The sequence below is a fragment of the Dermacentor albipictus genome, chromosome 1 (assembly GCF_038994185.2).
Source record: "Dermacentor albipictus isolate Rhodes 1998 colony chromosome 1, USDA_Dalb.pri_finalv2, whole genome shotgun sequence".
NCBI classification, from domain to species: domain Eukaryota; kingdom Metazoa; phylum Arthropoda; class Arachnida; order Ixodida; family Ixodidae; genus Dermacentor; species Dermacentor albipictus.
In genome coordinates this window covers 404,677,431-404,696,774 of record NC_091821.1, presented here as the reverse complement: position 1 = coordinate 404,696,774, position 19,344 = coordinate 404,677,431, and the positions used below count along the sequence as shown (strand labels likewise).

Genomic DNA, 19,344 nt, shown 5'->3' with positions numbered 1-19,344 from the left:
TCATAAATGGCCACTTTCACAAAAAGAGCCGTGACACTTGTTCGAAGAAAGATAAGATACAGCTTGGCTCGATCAACCGGAACAACTACACCTTGTGGGGATGCGCGACCCTAGCGCCTCCCCTGATGTTTTTCCCGCATAGCGCGTCTCCTGTAGTGCGGCTTCGCCGCGCACGCGGCGGTCCGAGTGGTACAGGCGCAGTGCGAGAGATGGCGCTAGTGTTGCGCGCCGCGAGGTTACTTGGGCGCCGAAAGGAAGGCGCTTGCTCTCTTGGGTTCGGGACGGCCGTGCCGCACGTGCAGCGCGGCTCTTTCCCGGCGGGTCGACGCACGGCGGGGACGTCTCCCGCGTGCGCGCGGCGACCGATGCATCTGCGAGACCGCCTCGCGTGGCCGCCTTCGAACGCGCCACGATTCGCGTGACTATACACGCGAACGACCAGGCGTTGGGATCCAGCATGGGGCGAACATATTCGCTCGCGAGGACGCGGTGAGTCGGACTTCTAGATTTGTCGCGCGCCCATCGGCATGTTTTGTGGATAGCAACTCGGCTAGCAGGCATTGATGTATGAAAGGTGCAATAAATGCCCTTGTGATTGTTTGCACTACTGTGTTGTCGTTGCTTTGTCCCAAGAGTACGGTGTGAGATATCCCACATCAGACCCACAACCTCATCGTCATTAACGGGCTCCACACACTCAAAAAGGGCAAACAAATCTCTTGAATCATGGGATCAGTGTTGTTACTACAATTCTAGCAAATACATTTCCGCGTAGCGTGTTTTCTTGGTATCTTGCCTTTGTCCTTGTCATGGTGCGTTTCAACCGATAGTGCAACCAGACATCTGCAAAGGTTGGGGAGGCATGCTATACTGGACCCAAAACAACAACAAAAGAACATGATTCCTGGAAAAAAAGCTCAAACAGAACAAAATAAGGGATTGCCCGACGAAACGTCGTGTCACAGCTTCAGCGGTAATAAGTAGTTGAATCAGTGAACTCAGTTTACACATCCATAACATTCTTTTCTATAGTTGATTGGTATATGGATTCTGAACAATTGTGGCTTTGCTGAAACAAGTTGTATGCAGTGGCCTGCCCGTACCATTCACTCACTCTTTTATAGACGAAGTTCATGAATATATGTATCCTCGGACATATGAGGCCTCTTTCAAAGCGCATTTGGGATTGATTGTGTGCACTCTAAGAAGCAATGGCATAACCGTTGTTTGTAATCAAGCTGCAGACCCTACTTAGCATGTGCTCCTCAGAACTCAACCCAGATCACTTCGCATTTTCGTTGGGCTTAAACCACGACTGTCGCGCTAGAGGGGTTGCATAGGATGATTGTGACAGAGTGTACGAAGGTTAGAATTTCTTGTTTTCAGTTCTTCCAAATTTCGGATTTCTTTTCCGTCACGATCAAAACCGTGATTTGTAGAAAATGGCAAATTGAACAATTGTGCATGCTTTCTTGCTCCTGGCTTTTCCTAATTTAATTAGCTTTCTTCCTCCAAACTCTTTCATATTGTTACGTAGGAAGACGCAGACGAAAAGCTATGTACGAGTATATTTACATGAAAATACGCTGCGCTTGGCCAAGAGGCAGCAGCCCGCGCTAGCTTCTAATCGTCGTCGTCGTCTTCACACTGCTCGCCTTTTCGTGATCGCACATATTGTTCCGTAGCGCTACCCCGGGCTGCAAAAGCGCCGTCCCGGGGCCACTAAAGATCGGACTCGGAAGCAGTGTAGTAGGCCTTGAGCCTACTGACATGCACGATATCACTAGATGCCAGAGGAGAGGACGAGGTTGAACCCACAGGAGCAATTTCGTAAGTCACAGGCGTCACCTAGCGCAGCACGCGGTAGGGCCCTGTGTATCACGTGTATCAATATTAAAAAGAAGAAAAAGAATAAGACGAATTGTTCCGTATGTACGTGTGGGGATAAACTATACATAAAGTGGCAAAAATAGCAGATCAATATTGTTAGAACCACCTTTCCGGGGCAGTCGCTTTACCATCTGAGCTAACAAGGCGGCTAGTACGTGGCAGGGTGATGGCGGTGGTCCCGAGTTCGAATCCCGGACCAAGACAAATTTTTCTTCAACTCCGAGGCTTTTATTTCGAGGAACACGTATGGGTTTCCTTTGTAGCAATTGCTACGATTGGGTGGATGTCTAATTTTTCCTTCCTAAACACATGGCATCCCCCAATATAACTATGGCGCGGTGAACTCCATAATTTAACTTGAGCTTTGGAACATCGATAGTCTGCTCTTGCTGACGCAAATCAAAAGTAGGCTGTTATGCGCCCCGTAAAGTGAAAGAGTAAAGTTGAATGGGTCGACATCAAATGTTATGGAATGCTCAACACTACGAACTAACAAAAATTATACTTCGCTTATTGGAAATGCGAAAGGTAGTAGTATAAGATGACAACACGCTTATCTGGGACAATGTGGCCCTTGCTGAGTGCGCCTCATATTACATGCCGCCATGAAAATGAAAAGGGAAAAAGTAAAGCCAGTTCAACGCAGTGAAAGCTCGCAAAACGGCGAAAGTGGTGGTAATTTTCTAAAGTTCGAACTCGCGTTTAGCACGATTTATGAAAATCTTTCATCTTGTTGCCGTTTTGCTAGACCCGAGCATCGGTTTCGGATTTCGCACACTTTTCACTTGCGTGAGGTTGTGATCAAACCACAGTATATCACACACCTTGCAGCTGTGGCCGCACTCACGGTCGAGGAATTCTCTCTTGAACCGTCCATCGGCACCCTACTCGGGAAGAATCTCTCTGCGTCGACATCTTTGCTTGGCCTCCTACTCTCGAAATTGGGGGTTAGCTTACCTCTGCTGGCGCTTGGCCTAGGTTGCTTTCTTTCGAAAGTGGAGGTTGGCTTGCGTCGGTTTGTTGGCGTGCCTCCTCGGCGGTAGCGCCTTCCCTCCACTGGCGCGTTCCTTGCGCTTCTCTTTCTATAAGCTCGGGATTTGCGCGACGTCGCTGCCGCTACCGCCAAGCAGAATCTATTGGGCGAAAAGACGAGTGCAGGCGAAACACTTACTCATTTACCCCTCTCTTTCATCTTACCACCCCCCCCCCCTGCCCGGCGCGCGCTCTGCTGTCTGCCCCCCCTGTGTGACACCGGACAACGGACAGCGAAGGCTCGACCTAGAACAGCTCCGCTGTTAAAAAAGAAGTAGAGACAGTCGTGAACACCGAGGTGTAAGAAAGTGGAGCTTAGGAATCGCATACCAACTATTCCCGGGCGCAATAACTTGCAAAAGCTGTCGATGCCGCCTTGTGGTGCTATAAAGTAAACGACTTTCGATTCTTAGCAATGAGGCTACGTTTGCTGGCTGCTGCACACTCGGTCGCAGTTGTTCTTTGCCGCGCAATCTTACAGACTGACATGGAATACGGATTCGAGACAACTAACACACGCTAGAATGCACTGTTAGTGGCGCTGGAGATTTACTGAGAGGCCAAATTTATTTTAATGTGTTTATCCGGTGATCCGATCAGTCACATATGGCTGCTTTAGGAGCCAGCTAATCGCCCGTTCACCATAGGCTCTGCTGTTCGTCCATAACGTAATAACGTAACAGGAAATTTAACCAGAAGAGAAAAAGAAGTGAAGAAAGGGAAGCAAGAGACAATAATTCTGCCATGTTTGATAGAGGGGGAGGGCGAAGTGACGCATAAGAGCACAGCAATATAAAAAAGCACACGCACGACAAAAAAAATAAAAAAAAATATGGAATCGCTAACGCGTGAGCCGGTGGGTCCGACGGTGGCACGAGAAAGGATGGGACACTTTCATTGATGGAAAGAACTTCATGTGGATTGAGTCTAAGCAGGCCGCGTAGCACATCAAATGGCGAAAAAGTCAGGAGGCAGCTTTGATAGGAACGCAGAAGAGCTGTGAAAGTTTACGAGGAACACGTTCAAATCAATCATGTAGACGCGAAAAATAAAGAGGAATCGTACAAAGCCACTGTATTGTATGCCACTTTATATACAACGAATTCTCCGCGCCTGCATAGCACTCGTGCAGGATCAATTCCATTGAAGATCAAATATTTAGGTTCCTAATTAGGACGCGTAGAAATTATCGATTGTCAAATAAATGTAAATTGCTCTAGCTGTTTTTTTTTTGAGCAGCAGTTTGGCCGTAGAAACGAAGCCAGCTGGCGAAATAAACATGTGAAAGTATTTCGCCACTTCCAAACATTTAAAATAATCTGGTCACTCTGCCCTTAAATAAGCGCATTGCTGGTTTTTGAAAGAGCCGAGTGCATTATACGTATAAATTGAATCAAAAACATATTTACTTGGTTTTAGTATATCTAGTTTGACCAACAGCTAGTAAAATATTGGACTACAAATCAGTGGTACTTTGGCAATCCAAGCAATTGATAACAGTCAGCGATTCCGTAATGTATATATTTTAGGACAATTACATGACGATAATGTAACCTTCATTACGTACATGAAATTAGCAATGGGGAAATGCTCCAACCACAGGAGGCTTTGTGAATACGTTCCAATTACTTTTTACCTAATGTGGTATGTACTGCACTTTTTTTTGTAAGTGTAATAGTTTAGTGACCCTTGCTTTTTTTGATGTCATAGTTTAGTGAGCTGAGTGTTTGTCTGGGCCCATGCTGTTTTCGTATCTCGTCGTCCTAGTGCTATATTGAAGCAGTATCTGTTACGCTCTGCGATGGTTCTACAGGTCTTCCCTGTTAAAAGGAAGCTTTAGCTCGGGAGCTCCAAAGTATGTGAGAAAGGAGAAATCCCTTTTCCCGGCAACCCCTTCACCAAATTTGATGCCGTTTGTTGCATATGAAAGAAAACGTTGAAATCTGGTGGCTGCTTGTAGCTAATTTGTGTTTTGGGCCATCAAATTTTTCACAAAAATTACTCAACATCTCAAATTTTCTAATTTTGTAATCTTTGTAATGGACAAATGAAAGTTATATCGCAATTCGGTGAATTCCATCTTATAGCACATCAAAAGCAGAGAAATTTGCTGCATTAGACATTGCGCTCGAAGGCAACGAATGTGTGAACAGCGCTTTTGACAAGCCCATATAAACGTTGCAACAAATTTACGTAATATATAAATAAAATTTTTAAATATTTGTAATATATATATATATATATATATATATATATATATATATATATATATATATATATATATATATATATATATATATATATATATATATATATATATATATATATATATATATATATATATATTTAATGAATAATATATGGGTGGACCTGCAATATCTTTTCACGGTGCAGAGTTGCAGGTTTGTAAGCTTTGTGCTTCTATTCTTTTTTCAAACTTCCGAATTTCTGACATTTTTCGTAAACGAACTCAGGATGTAAATCAAGGTTCCGCCTTAAGCAATCACTAGAATTTAACCGTTACCCTCAAATGCTGCAAAGTCCAATAAAATCGACTCAAAGGGTATCTTAGAAAAGCATTTCTGCGTTCTGCATGTATTTGAATAGGTGGCGTCAGAGTTCGGGTAGAGCTGAATCTTCCTCTTAAATGACAGCTTACTGAGCTGAAGCTAGTGAGTGCGGAAGCGTTCACCAAACGTGCAATATAGTGGAAACTGTATTCAACGTAAAGAACAATTTTCGAGACTAGCCTCCAAACAAAGCAATTTGACAACAACTGGGCATTTGTAGAAGAAAGGTTGGAGCTCAAGTCAGTGAAGTATTCTATGCAAACATAATTCGTCCTCTCCTAGGTGCGCAAACAAACGCTCAAAAAAGTATAACTCCATATATTTTCACCATAGAATTCCGTATCTCGCCGTCTTAGTTTACGGATCAAGACAACGACAAAATGCAGGAGCAACTCAAATTTATCAGCGATGCACTATATGAGCCTTGTTAGCGCGACTCTAGTCTATATTTCCGAAGCAAGGTCAATGTGGATGACAGGACATGTGTTTGATCCTCTTTTCTTGATGCTCATCCGATTAGCGCTACTGCTTGTGAAATATAAACATTCATTAACTCCCCAAATTTGCCCTGCGATTTCAGATGAAATAAGTATTGTTAAATGTCAAGGATTGTCAGAGATATACCTGTAACATTGAACTCTGACAATTTGCTCTATATGCTCCTTTCGAGGTAATTTCGCACAAAAGAGCCAGTTTGAATGCTCGCTAAGGGAATGCAATTATTTGGTAGCACGTTGATAATGACATGTAATCAGCCACGGGATATGTGATGGCGTAAATTAAGCCAGACACAGACGGGTTCATAGCTCCGGGAGTGCCAACAATTCTTCTGTCGGACTCATTAGGCTGGTCACGCAAATTGGAATAATCCGTTGTAATAGGCCACGAGATGCAAAGCCGCAGACGGGCTTGTCAAGCTTAACGCTATTCCGGTCACAGTGTACCCGGAGGCCAGTGCGTCTCTCTTCACTGAACGTTACCGCAAGAACGCACGCAGTCCTATTGGGCAAGCATAAGCTGGCGACGGATGGCTGACTGTTAACGTTACTCAGAGCAAGCGATACGACATGCGACAAAACGCGCTGCAGTTGACGTAATCATGGCCAAGTCAAAATATCGTGAGTTTCGTTGGCGTATCATTGAAGGACGCGGGCAGATGCGTAGGCGCCCACTATAGAGTAGAAGGACGAGGGTGTCAAGGGGGGGGGGGGGGGGGGGTTGGACAAGGGCATGTGCCAATGCCGATGACGAAGATAGTGCCGCCTGCTCATTCTGGCGTAAAGCGATGGGGCCACGACCGTATTTAGTTGCGAAAGTGCAAATGCAGCACAGGCGTCGTTCGAGCTTGAAATGCAGTTGGGCAAGAATCGTGGCTAAAGTCGAGCAAACGCATACAAGCAGCCATATTCGTACTGGTGTCGGTTATACTGCGGGCTATGTCCGATCCCTTCGGCGAGTGTAAGAACTGTAAACGTTTTAGTATGCTGCTGTTGAAAGCGTCCCGCGTCATCAATATGGTAAATAGAACGCCCTACGGGCGAATGTAATACTGATCTGCTCGAACTGAAAAAAGCCGCAATTTTATTATTAGTGTTGTTTATCATATTGCTGACGCTGAGTGTTCAAAATGATTTTGCATTTACATGGAGTGTCGCAGTGCGGCATTGGCATTACGAAAGCGCGCTAACCATTTTTTTTTTCAAGGTGGCCGCACCTTTAAACCTCTCATATACGCATAGATGGTAGGATGCGAATAGCATACGATTTGCTTCCCTTGGCGCTGCTACAAAGTGGCGCTTCTTTCTCAGTTCTCGCGTTATTGAGAAACGACTTCTGATGGCAGCTATTCATATGCAAGTTACGTTGGCGCTGAATGCAAAATCGGGTGTTCTTTGGACGGAGCTGACAGTTCTCGAAGGAGTGGCGGAAATTTCATAGCAGTATGGCGCGGAATATTTACATAATAAAAGATCTTATATTTATCGATCTTATAGTTGCGGTACACGCCGTATACAACAAATCGAGGATTCATTCGGAATGGATATCACCCTCTCTATCTCGGTGGTGTCAAAATAGAACTTTGCATTGATATTTCGAAAACATTGCTTATTCCTTCTAAGCAATTATATCACTGTGTAATTCCTCAAAAGCATTGCAAAAATGAGTAATTACTGATAAATGTTTCAGCGGTGCTTTCAGGTTGCTAATATCCATATCGGCTAGCATTCAGCGGGGCCATTGACAAGCTTGCGCAAAAATCATTGCATTTCAGACAAACAAAGAAGGCTCCCTGCCGCTTCATTCCTTCTTATCTCCTACGCGTGAACGTTCTCAGACTGAGGGAATTCACAGAACTGAAGCCAACCTTCCAGTATGAGACCACCGTGAGTTCCAGCCATGGCGGTGCATAGGAGGGCGAGCCGGTACTGCAAAGGCTGGCGCTGCAGTCAGCGTGACCTGGCATGAGGAATCACGTCGGCGGAGCTGCCACATCGTCTTCTATGAAACTAGACTAGCGGGTTTAGAGGCAAAGCTTCGACAAGGAAGCCCGAGTAGTGCTGTGGTTTGCAGCTCAACTATCATAAGTATGCAGACATCAAAAAGAATTCAGAAAAGAGTGAGTCGTCGCGAAGGCCTATGGCATGTCCCCATGGGGGACGGAGTTCCTATCTGAATAGGTAAAATGTTTTCTAACAGCTCCAGAAGTGTCGTACAACGATATTTTGCCACGTTTACATCTACCCTCGCTGTTAGTATTCGCTTGTGTTACCACATGCCCCTATTTTACCAAAGGTATTGTGACGGACATCACACCCTACCGTGTCTGATATGTGGCGTTCGGACACAGTTATTGCTTGTAATATTTCTAATGCTAGGTCCACCTGCAGCAACCAACGCTCCTCCTCCTCCAACTTATCGTCATTTTGTGAAGTATAAAAACCAACCGTGATGCTAAAAAAAATGTATGGGGCTTTACATGCCAGAAACACGATATGATTATGAGGTTCGCCGTAGTGGGGTACTCTGGAATAATTTGGACCAGCTGGGGTTCTTCATCGTGCACCTAAAGGTAAGTACGAGGGTGTGTTCGCATTTCGCCCCCATGCAGGCGATACTGTTTCATTTTGAGAGACAAAGAGTATTTACTGACGATAGCCGACGGGCACCCACGTTTCTGAAAATAAGTTCCTTACGCGAGGACATCATAAACGGTTAATATTATTTACAATATTTTCATAAAAGGTGCAGAAAAAGTTCACTGGCGTTGCCTCTCATCAGTGTAATAGGTTTGTTAGGACACAAAGTATCTTGCTGAACACATCATCAAAATAAAATGTTCTTTGTCACGGAAAGCGTTCGAATACTTGCCCCATGGATGACGGTGACACAGGTTCAACGTAGTGCACACCATTGCATCGCCATGCTCCTACTTTTCAGTTTTCGCTATTCAGTTAAACTGCTGTGGTAGAGTGGTTAGAAAATCGGGGTCTTAACGAAGACGTGAGTTTGTACTCTTCCTAAAAACAGGTATTTCTTCTAGATCCAGTTTCTGTTAACTGCGCACAAACTTGCGCGATGGATCATAAACGATTCATATAGTAGCTACCACCATTAAACATTTGTTGTTCTTAAGTCATTTTATGTACACGCAATAGATTTCCAAACGCCAATGCATTGCTGATGCTTTTGAACACATATACCTCGTGCGCTCTCGACTTCTGCAATTCAGGTTCGCGTAAAATCTCACACCAAAAAATTTTCTTTCTTCTCCCTTTCTGACTGCATGTCCCCAAAGTTTCCTATAGTTTCCGCACACAGCTGTTGAAACACGCCCCTTATTACGCGCTGTGCTTTCTTCACGAAGATACACACTTCGTTTAGTGTACGACCATGCCGAATTTTCAGTGCCTACAATGTTTACGCAGTACCTTATATTTTGAAAATCACCATGTCTCGAACTAATGCGTCTGAGTCCAACCGTGCGTCTAAGTCCGAGCGCTTAGACGCACGGAAATGCATGCATGTTAAAAATAATGCCTGTGTGTGTCCCTGTAAATTTGCGCTTTTCGGCTAGCACAGAATGCTCATGTAGCAGTAATTGTCATTCTTCATTGTGTACTTCTTCCAGCCACCTTGGAGCTTGTAACGTTGCTGCATGGTAACACACCTAAGTCAATGGAGAAGTGCGCAAGCTCTGCAACGAGAGAAGTGTAATATATAGTCGGATAGAGGTTCAGCAGTTGGTTGCATCTCTTTTGAACATTCTGTTTCCTGTAATTGCACTGTATTTTCACAAGCAGCCATGTGCCAACCAGCCCAGGCGAGCACAATCCTGAAGAGGCTTAGCAATGACAGTTCCACAACAACAGAAGCTTAAGTTGCTAATGCTGTGCGCCTTCGCGTGTTCTATTCGTGGGAAAAATGACAATACCTTACAGTTTGAATGACGTGGACACTACCTTGAGTATTGTTAGTTCGTCCAAATATACTAAACATCGTCGTGCTATAAAGCACGCCGTGGTTTCCTGGATTTTCAGGCACTCTTTCAGCACCTCCGTAATGAGTGGAGTCCCGAAGTACCGGGGCATTGCCGTATTATATCTTACCCCTAGCCCAAAGAGTTCTCGAGGTGCACGATGCTAGGCCAGTGCTTTGGTCTTCATGATGATTTTGAGGAAACGATCCTTAACTGCGTAGAGCAGTAGTGTACGGTGATGGCGTATCACATAGGGCTCTGTGATGGCTATGTCGTCACGTCTCCCATATATATAAGATGTCCAATGCCTTCTGCCTCTTACGGAGGATGTAGAATGCATCTTGTATGTCGTCTTGGATGTCTTAAGTTAAACGAACCTCTCTTATTTTAAATTGTTTGTTGAGTCGTACATTGCTAGAGAGACTACATTTACACTTCATAATACTACACTTTAGATATTGATGCACTAGTTCTGTACTTCCTTCTTGTTTGCGTCTACAAAATGGCATGGATTTTCGAAGCTCTAGATTTTCAGGGGACATTACGGTAAGTAGCCGTGCGCAATATGTAACACAGCGCAATTCGATGCGGCAGATTTTGTTACCCTTGACTTGCCAAAAGTCGAGATAATTTGATGAGATGGCACGCCTTAACCATTCCTTCTTCTAATGGTGGTTGGAAGAATGTGTAATAAATCAAATAAATGAAACTATGGCGAAAACTGCCGCTTCAGACCCGAACTTACAATGTATTTAGTGTTGGATGACACCGTAAGAGTTGACAGGTCATCGGATACCATGCGAATAGGCAGGTGTTATCATTTATATCAGAGATACCTAATGCGTTTATGTGTATAGATAAAAAAAAATGAATAACGCATGCGAGAAACACGAAAATAAATATAGGCGACGAAAGTTATGGGGTGCTCAAATTTGTCATACAGCCTTCAGCGGAGGAGAGGAGCAACGTATGCTTGGCCATAGCCGTAAACGAGCAGAGTTTGCGAACACATTATGGATAACCCTCGCCCAAGCAGATACTAAACCTAGCGTATAAAACAAAATTCGAACGAGAATTGACTGCACTCCGTGTCATTAGAGTTGGGTGTGTCACAGAGAAAGGGAAGAGAAAAGTTAAATTACGTGGCTGTGGCAGCCTAATAACCCTGCGTGAGGGATAGCAGTTTAACATTGCAAAATCATAAGCCCCCGTTCTACGGAAGCGGGAACTTCATTGGCACCATGCGATGGCCATATAACGGCGCTGAAATTGCAGCCGAAAGTGAGGCATCATTTGCGCATGCCCATAAAATGCACTAGGAGGAACGAATCACGTTCACAGACACCATTAAGAGCATAGCAGCCAAGGTAAAAAAGCAACAAACATGCGGATGCTGCGAACTGTGTGAATAGATGCTATGCGGCGTACATTGCCGGTGTATGGCTAGCCAACATCATTTGGGGTTTTTTCAATGTAATATTATACGGACCAGCGTGTTTGTGCAACGCAAGCGGTTGCGTGTGTAGCATGAGCATTGTTTCGACGACAGATTCAAGGTGATGACGACGGTAACAACGGTGGTTTGACGGTGGTAGCATCATGGCTGTTTTGTTTTACTCCGGCAAAGAGACGTTGTGGTGTTGTACCATGCCAGGTCACAATATAATTCCCGATGAAGTCTGAATGTTCATGCCAAAATCCAAACACAAACCAGCCGGAAACAAAACGTCGAAGCACGGATCACTTGTGCAAAGGCAATATATGATGCTTGTTGAGATGGCAACTCTCGTGAGAGGCGTATGCAGGGAGAAATAAGTCATATCTATTTAACTATTCATACCCCGTCATTTCTGGAGAATTTGCGACTTTGGCGATTAGGTCACATCATGCCCGGGAAAATTGGCAAAAATGCAACCACACCTGGTGGCCCGCGAAATTGGTTGCCGATATGTGCAATGCCTTTTTCAGAATATCAAACAAGCCTCTGAATAATATCAAGTGGTATTGCATTAAGCGGTACGTGCACCTATAATATGTACCTACAATATCATGGTGGACGTGCAAGTTTGCATAAGAGATGCACAGCCACTGGCACTGCTCTTGCTCCGTCAAAATGTCCTGCCATAGAAGTTGGATATATATATATATATATATATATATATATATATATATATATATATATATATATATATATATATATATATACATATATATATATATATATATATATATATATATATATATACATATATTCCCTGATGGCGTACACGTTCGAGGATGCAATTACTGTGCGGTGGTTGCAAGGAATAGACAACGAAGATTACTCTTTGAATAATTGCACATCCTGCTTTCCTAAAGTACAGCCATTTACATTCTGAGAGTCTGATTTAGCTACAGAGGACCGCTTTGGCGAAGACACTACCGTGTTTGACGGGACATTTGAAGTGGGGTATTTAAGTAGCCATCGCAAAAGATTTCCTTTACCTTGTTCGGATGCATGCACCCAACATTTAACCTGTGCATGCAATTCGAGCAGGTGACTCAATATTTTTAATGAAGGGACATAGCATGACTGAGTTCAGATTAAATGAATATTTAAATTAAATGCAATTATTATGAGTCTCTATAAAAGGCACAGTCGTTCTCATCCCACCTTGACTTGCTTTCTTTGAAGTCTCCAGCACCCTGGCATAAAATTACGTAACTTTAACGCATGTAACGCCAGTCGATCGTAATTCATGACTGAAAGGCATATATACATATATATCATTCTGCATTCCATTAAGAGGCCTGTCAGTTTTAAAGGTACCGATGAGTCAACATTGAATATGCAGGTAATATGTCTTCAAGTAAATTTCTTTATTTACGTAAAGCAAATGTCACCCAGTGGCACCACCTTGCCTTTCGAAATTAGGCCACTAAAACAAGCCCGTCCTTTGACATCGCTGGGATCAATGGCGATAATACTTCCCATTAAGGATAATATTATGAGAGACCATTAAACAGTCTATTATGCGAAATATTTGTTCAACGTGGATGGTTGAAATACTATTGCAGAAACCTCGCAGCGTGTGTTTCGTGCCAAGACTTAGCTTAAGGGAAAATTGCGCCTGAAGGGTCCGCATACCTAGAGCTTAATTGAAATCGCCCACCCCGGAGCGACGCGGTGGTGACATTGCATAAGCGTTCGCCGCCCTTTACCGTCTTTGGTGAGTGAAACGGTGCCTGACAGACGGCGCAACGAATTTTTGTCGCAAAACCCCAACGCGCGGCAATGCAGAAACCGACCCAGAGCAGAGAGTTGAATTCGCCGCTGCTATTGCTTTCGGTCAAGTGGCATGAACCGTTCGGGCATCCCACGTCATCGCATGGACGTGAAATCTTCTGCTGATTGCAGTCTGCGCGAGTTTGGCTTGCCAGCAAATCCAGCGGTGCACTATGCGGTAACGAAACTACTGAAACGCTCAGAGTCGACCGAAAACGAAATCCTTCGATCACACGCGTCGTTGTCAAGGGTAACGTAGATGAGTTCTTTTTGTTTAATGCCGAATAGAACGGGAGAATTAGCATTTGTTTTTGCCTGATAGTGCGATGCATCTATTTTTTTATTACGAGACCTTCACTACTAGTGAGAGAATTATAATGAGGAGTGCCTATGTCAAAATGCTAGTAGTTGAATGTCCCGCATGAATCGCAAATTGTGTCCTGAATTTACCTAGATTTCTGGATTACTGAAGATTTGTTCGTGATAAAATTGATGCCTTAGACCTTTTTGAGCATTTTTGTAGCACTTCAGCACGACTTTATATTTGCCTTTAGTGTCCCTTTGAAGCAAAGACCTGAAAAAAGATTGGATGTTTGTCTAACCGACTTTCAACATAAAATAAAACATACCCTCGTATGAACGATGGTCAGAATGTAACTGTTGGTCAAGCGTACTTATTGCAATTTATATTTTTATGCCTGACTCGCATACGCATCATGCATGCCCACCATTTGAACTTCGTCCATAGTGTCTTCATGATAAAAATATCCTAGGTATCATTGATTTCTTGCCTTTCTTGATATTAAAAATACGAAGAAAATAAAACAATTCATTTAAAAAGCGTTGTCAGACTTCTGATAATTTCTTATAAATATTTCCAGCGCTTGAGTTATCACTTAAGACGCAGAATATAGTTTACAATCAGTATGCTGGGCCTTGACGTAAATGACCGGAAAACGCATCTCTTTCACGGACAAAAAAACTAGTACTGTACGAACTCATAAGCACTACACCCATGTATAAAAGAGATCCCCTCTGACGTGCCACAGCAGTCCAAAAGGAAAATTTCTCCTAAACGGCCTCTTACAGACGCAATGACAACCGCATTACTATTGCTTCTTTTACATTTACCTAATTACTGATGTAGACAAGTTCATAATTGGGCTGCCTCAGGTAACGTGAGGTACAGTTTAGAAAGTGCAAAAATACGATAACTGTATTGACATCTTCCACAAAAAGCACTGCCGACAACCGCAATGAAACACTGTCAAAGAAATCTAAAAGTTTCTGGTAATTTTCTTAGACAATACTTTGTCTACTCACGGGATACTGTAGTATAAGTGCAGTGATAGTAAGCTCTCTAGCCTGTTAGTAACAGTGAAATTGTAACAGGAGTTACATGCAGCTAGCGCAGCCCTACGTGGGACACTTATAGTACGAATAATCATTATCACGCACACCAAAAAAATTTAAAAGGCATCTACACCACGTTATCGCCAGTTTTCGGTTGAATGAATAGCACAGCAAAGGGTTCGCAGTCTTTATGAGCCATCGTATTGCATCACGCTACATTTTACTGCCTTCAATATTTTTACATGCACAAACTATTATATGTTTTTTTGCATAGCTGTCGTTTATTTCTGCATGGTCGGTTTTCAGTGTGATCATTTCAGTTACTGCCTCCGACGAAACACACTTGTTTGCTTGAATTTGCCAAAAATTCTTTAGACTGACATGGACGCTTTTCGTATGCATCCCATAGGTCTACTATTCTCGTTTTTATATCAGAAAGAGTTCCGATTGCTTGATGGGATGTATCTTGTGGCATAGCAGATTCATGTGCGGCTGCCGGTATACCGTTCCCATGCCTTGCTTGGAGTGCATTTATTCAATTTTATAGAAAAGTTAATCGCAAGGGAAAGTACGCCAGCTCTCTAGGTAAGTTATGGCCGAAAAAGGCCAGAATTGGAGTCATAAAGTTAAAATTGTAGAAGCTGGCGAAAGTAAAAAAAATCTTACTTGGTCAAGCAGGATAAGATATCATAAATAAATAAAAACAAGACGAAGATAAGTCTGACGGCAGTCGTGAACTTCAGCTTGCAGATTCATTCCGAAGGAAATAGAGAGCAGCTTTTGTTGGCTCCATGGAGTTGGAAAATATTGGATGCCGGAATAGAGCCGTGTTGTGCCAATGGCCTTGTGCATAGCTCGACCGCACATGTGCCGAGCAGAATTGCCGCAACACATTAGTGGGTGGTTCAGTCATGCCTTTCATACAGGACGCCTGTGACACCGAGCGTGAGCGCGACGCTTGCACCACGTTGCACAGTAAGTGAAAGCACAACTTGAAGCATGGAATACGCCACATCGTATGAGTAACAGTGCAAGAACAGGACAAGGATTAAAGGAACCAAAGACTTGGGTGACAGGGACCGTGTTGTTTGTTTCCTTAAAGGGACCACGACAGGAATATTTCGGCTTTCATTTCTGCATTACATGAGAAATGGCGCTTGTCCTACAGCCTGCTGTCAAAATCTGAGAGCATCGAGTGCGGTAGGAAATTTAATTTTTAAATATTTATGTCTCAGTGGAATCTTACAGCAGTAAGATCAAATGTCGAAATGAACCGCACCACCAGAAACGTTTCTCTCGGAGCAACGGAAATCGATTTTGAAGGCCATGATTTTGTATACCGCAAGCACCAGAAAAGAATGCACGAGCTGACAGAACGTCACTGCCGCTATGCGTCGTTTCGCGTTTGCCTGTGTGTTATATAGACGTGAAATACTTGCGCAATATCCGTGGGCAGTTGTGAACTTACGTAACCGTTGGCATCTTAGAGTCATGATTTTTTAAAGCTGGTAGGCATACGGGCATTATGGCAGCCGTGCACCTATCATCTGCTCATTATATAACTTGAGCCAGCGGTTGCAGACGCTGTGAGTCGCTATAAGCAAACGTAATCGTATGCATTATGCTGCTCCGGCTCCGAGGATGAAATTTCGAACAAAAAGAAGCCTCTGTCTGCTGGTACGTACAAGTGTTCTAGCATAGCATCACAGGAGACCTCACTGGTGGATCAGCTCAGGCCGTGCTATATTGAGAAGCAAACCAAGAACGCTACGCTACGCCTGACACGTGTCGCAACGCCCCCGCAAAGAATGACAAGACATCGGAGTATCGATCAACGCTTCCGTGTCACTTCTGGGAAAGGAAAAAGATTTTAGTGGCGGGAGCGCTATTTGAACAGCTGTCAGCTGTGTTGTGCAGTGAAAGCAGACGCCCACTACTCCGAGCAACAAACGGACTGGTATAAGCGAATTTCCTTGGAACCCTCTGGTGGTTTCTTTTATAGGCTGCTGGAGATTTGTAGGCGTTCCGAGAAAGAAGCGTTCGTTAAAAGAAAAACCTTCCCGAAACGTTCCGTTCGAGCATAAAGCGCATTTTATGCCTTTGTGCTGCAATTCTGGCGATATACTTATTTTAAGAAAACCAAGGAATCGTACTGACTCATTTCACAAACGTCATATCCTTAAAAATATATCGTGGCGGGTCGTCTTCTAACCACTTACGACCAACATTCTACATAATTCATCGACTTCATCAGCCTATCAGCCACCGAGAGGACATATTTGAAGCAACTAAACCCTTCAGTGACATCTGCGCAAGCAATAGGAAGCAGAGGAACGCGCAAGCACCCACAAGGGGCTACATTGTTGGAATGACAACAGCATCTTTCCAGCACACTCAGGCACAGTTTAAAATTATGAGCAGGAGCTTTGCACGGCAGCTAGGGAAATCATTCTAAAGAAAATTACCAGATAAGATTGAAACAAAAGAAACAAAATTTGCAATTCAGTTACATGATAAGAGAAACATGGGGAAAAAACAGAATTTATCTACAAATAATGACGACACTTGTTTCCATTGACGAAGGCATATAATAACATAGGCATAACATAAATTACAGCTGTCAGCAAGAAAAAATCCTTAGCAACAACCAAAAGAGCAAATTTCTTATAACCTTCATACAAACATTCATCCGCATTCATAACAATGTATGCAAGACGTGAGAAATTGTCACCGAACACGCTTGTTATACTTAAGCACCGAGACAGCCTAACTTGAGCGAAAGCTAACATTTGTGTTTTAAATGAATGCACTTCAGCAACTTTACTAAGCGATCTAGTGACTTTCAATAAGAAATTATATGATATCGCCTTGGTATATTTCTTGATTCTTCCGTTCTCACCTTGGTATGACATGGCTTGCGGACGCCCCTGTATAGTTTGTCTTTTTTACTGCTTTTGGACCGGCCTTTGTACATCAATAAAAGTCGGTTCGCCAGTCAGCGCTAGTCTTTTCTACTTCACACTTGATGTCTTGTGTACTGCTTTGAACGTTTGGGGCCGGTAGGTCCACCCTGGAGCCTTATAAATTAGCTGAATTTTCAGTACTTGCGTGGAACGCCATACACGACAGCGTCACTGCAATGTAATTTGAGTTGTACTACACGGTACACAGGTACAGATAGGAAACGTGTCACCGCTGTTGCTCCTGCTGCTGCTTACATACCAATTCACACGGCCCTGCAGAGCAATGTTGTGACGTCGTTTGTAATTTTTTATGGCTTACTTTCCAAGAACTCTGAAGGGAGATTTCCCGTTTTTTTGTCGTCGTGTGACGGACTGGCGAATTGCGTGGCCCGTAATCTTTATCCCAATAGCGGAGGACTAATGGAGAAAAAAGGCGTAGATAGGAAGTAATTAATTTTTTTTTGTTCGGTCTAGTCATGCACAAGCAGTGTGTGCATGTCGTATCAGACGGGTAGATTTGGCGACAGAATGGCGAAGTGGAGGTGGCCCCAATTATGTTTAATCAATTGTGTGGCATTGATATTGCATAAATGGAGTAGACACATCGGGGAAAGGGTAAAATCATAGCGCCTGTGTCCACCTAATTACACGCCCATATGCTGATACTTTCAGACTTGGCGGGGCGCCGAAACTCTCACGAATACTTCTGGTTTGATAATAATAATATTTAGGGTTTTTGCGTGCCAAAACCACTTTCTGATTATGAGGCACGCCGTAGTGGAAGACTCCGGAAATTTAGACCACCTGGGGTTCTTTAACGTGCACCTTCTGGTTTGGTCCTTTAACGTGCACTTCTGGTTTGAAAATTTATTTGTTAAGGCAATGGCTGGAGCCTGCCGGTGAAGAAGGGCGCACTGTAGGGCTATAGCCTAGATCCTGAGCTAGTTCCCCAGTAGTGATCAGATGTTTCTTCTTGGCCATAAGAACGTGTATCTGTGTACACGTTCTCGATCATGGCATGATGACGGGTTGCCACTCATACAACCGTGAAAAAATAAACCACGAATACGCAGGCGAAAATTAAACATGCTTCGACAACTAAAATAAACACTTGCTTTGTTGTCCAAGTGAGAAAAACATCTTCCGTTAGAGAATGCGTCCTCGTCATACGAACTGGTACCTGGTTGTCTGCCAGGCTAGATTATACATTTATTTTGTACGGATGTTATCAATGGAGGTTTACGCTGGCATTTATTGGGCCACTGAAAATTGACAAAAAGGAAAGAACACAAGAATGAAAGTTACTATAATGGTTTTCATTATACCCAAGGATGGCATGCCGAGCACTGCTGAAATTCCTAATACACTTCAGGGCTCTCAGAATGCACTTGCACTTCAGCAAATCTTTATAATTAGAACGAAAGACATATTCGAGCACCGCGTGAAAACTTTTGTTTTCAGAATCGTATCCTTTCCTGAGGCACTGGAATGAAGCATACTTCACAACATGTGCTATAGAGTTTCGTTAGGTAAGTGGTTTGCTACATCTAAAATCTTAGCTCTTCTAAGGCAAAATGCGAACAGACATCTCCACTGAGCAATATTCTATGACTCTGACCTGTATCTCATAAGAATTAAACACACTGGCCGAATTAACCACGTCACATTAAAGGCTTTTCTCTCTCTCTCTCTGTCTCACGTATACGAAGGTTTATGAGACATTAAGAAATACTCTATGAGCGGCTTATCTTTATGCAGCACATGAAATCTGCAAAGGTGATTTTTAAAAGTTGT

General features: G+C 43.4%; 1 protein-coding gene across 9 annotated transcripts in view; it reads right to left on the bottom strand.

Moving 5' to 3' along the window:
- LOC135903595 (uncharacterized) overlaps positions 1-19,344 on the bottom strand; it is a 1,541,440-nt gene that overhangs the window by 208,589 nt on the left and 1,313,507 nt on the right. For all 9 annotated transcript variants that reach the window (XM_070532127.1, XM_070532122.1, XM_070532125.1 and 6 more), the window contains one exon: positions 2,848-3,023. The gene's annotated coding sequence lies outside the window, so the exon portion shown is untranslated. The remainder of the gene's footprint in view (positions 1-2,847; positions 3,024-19,344) is intronic.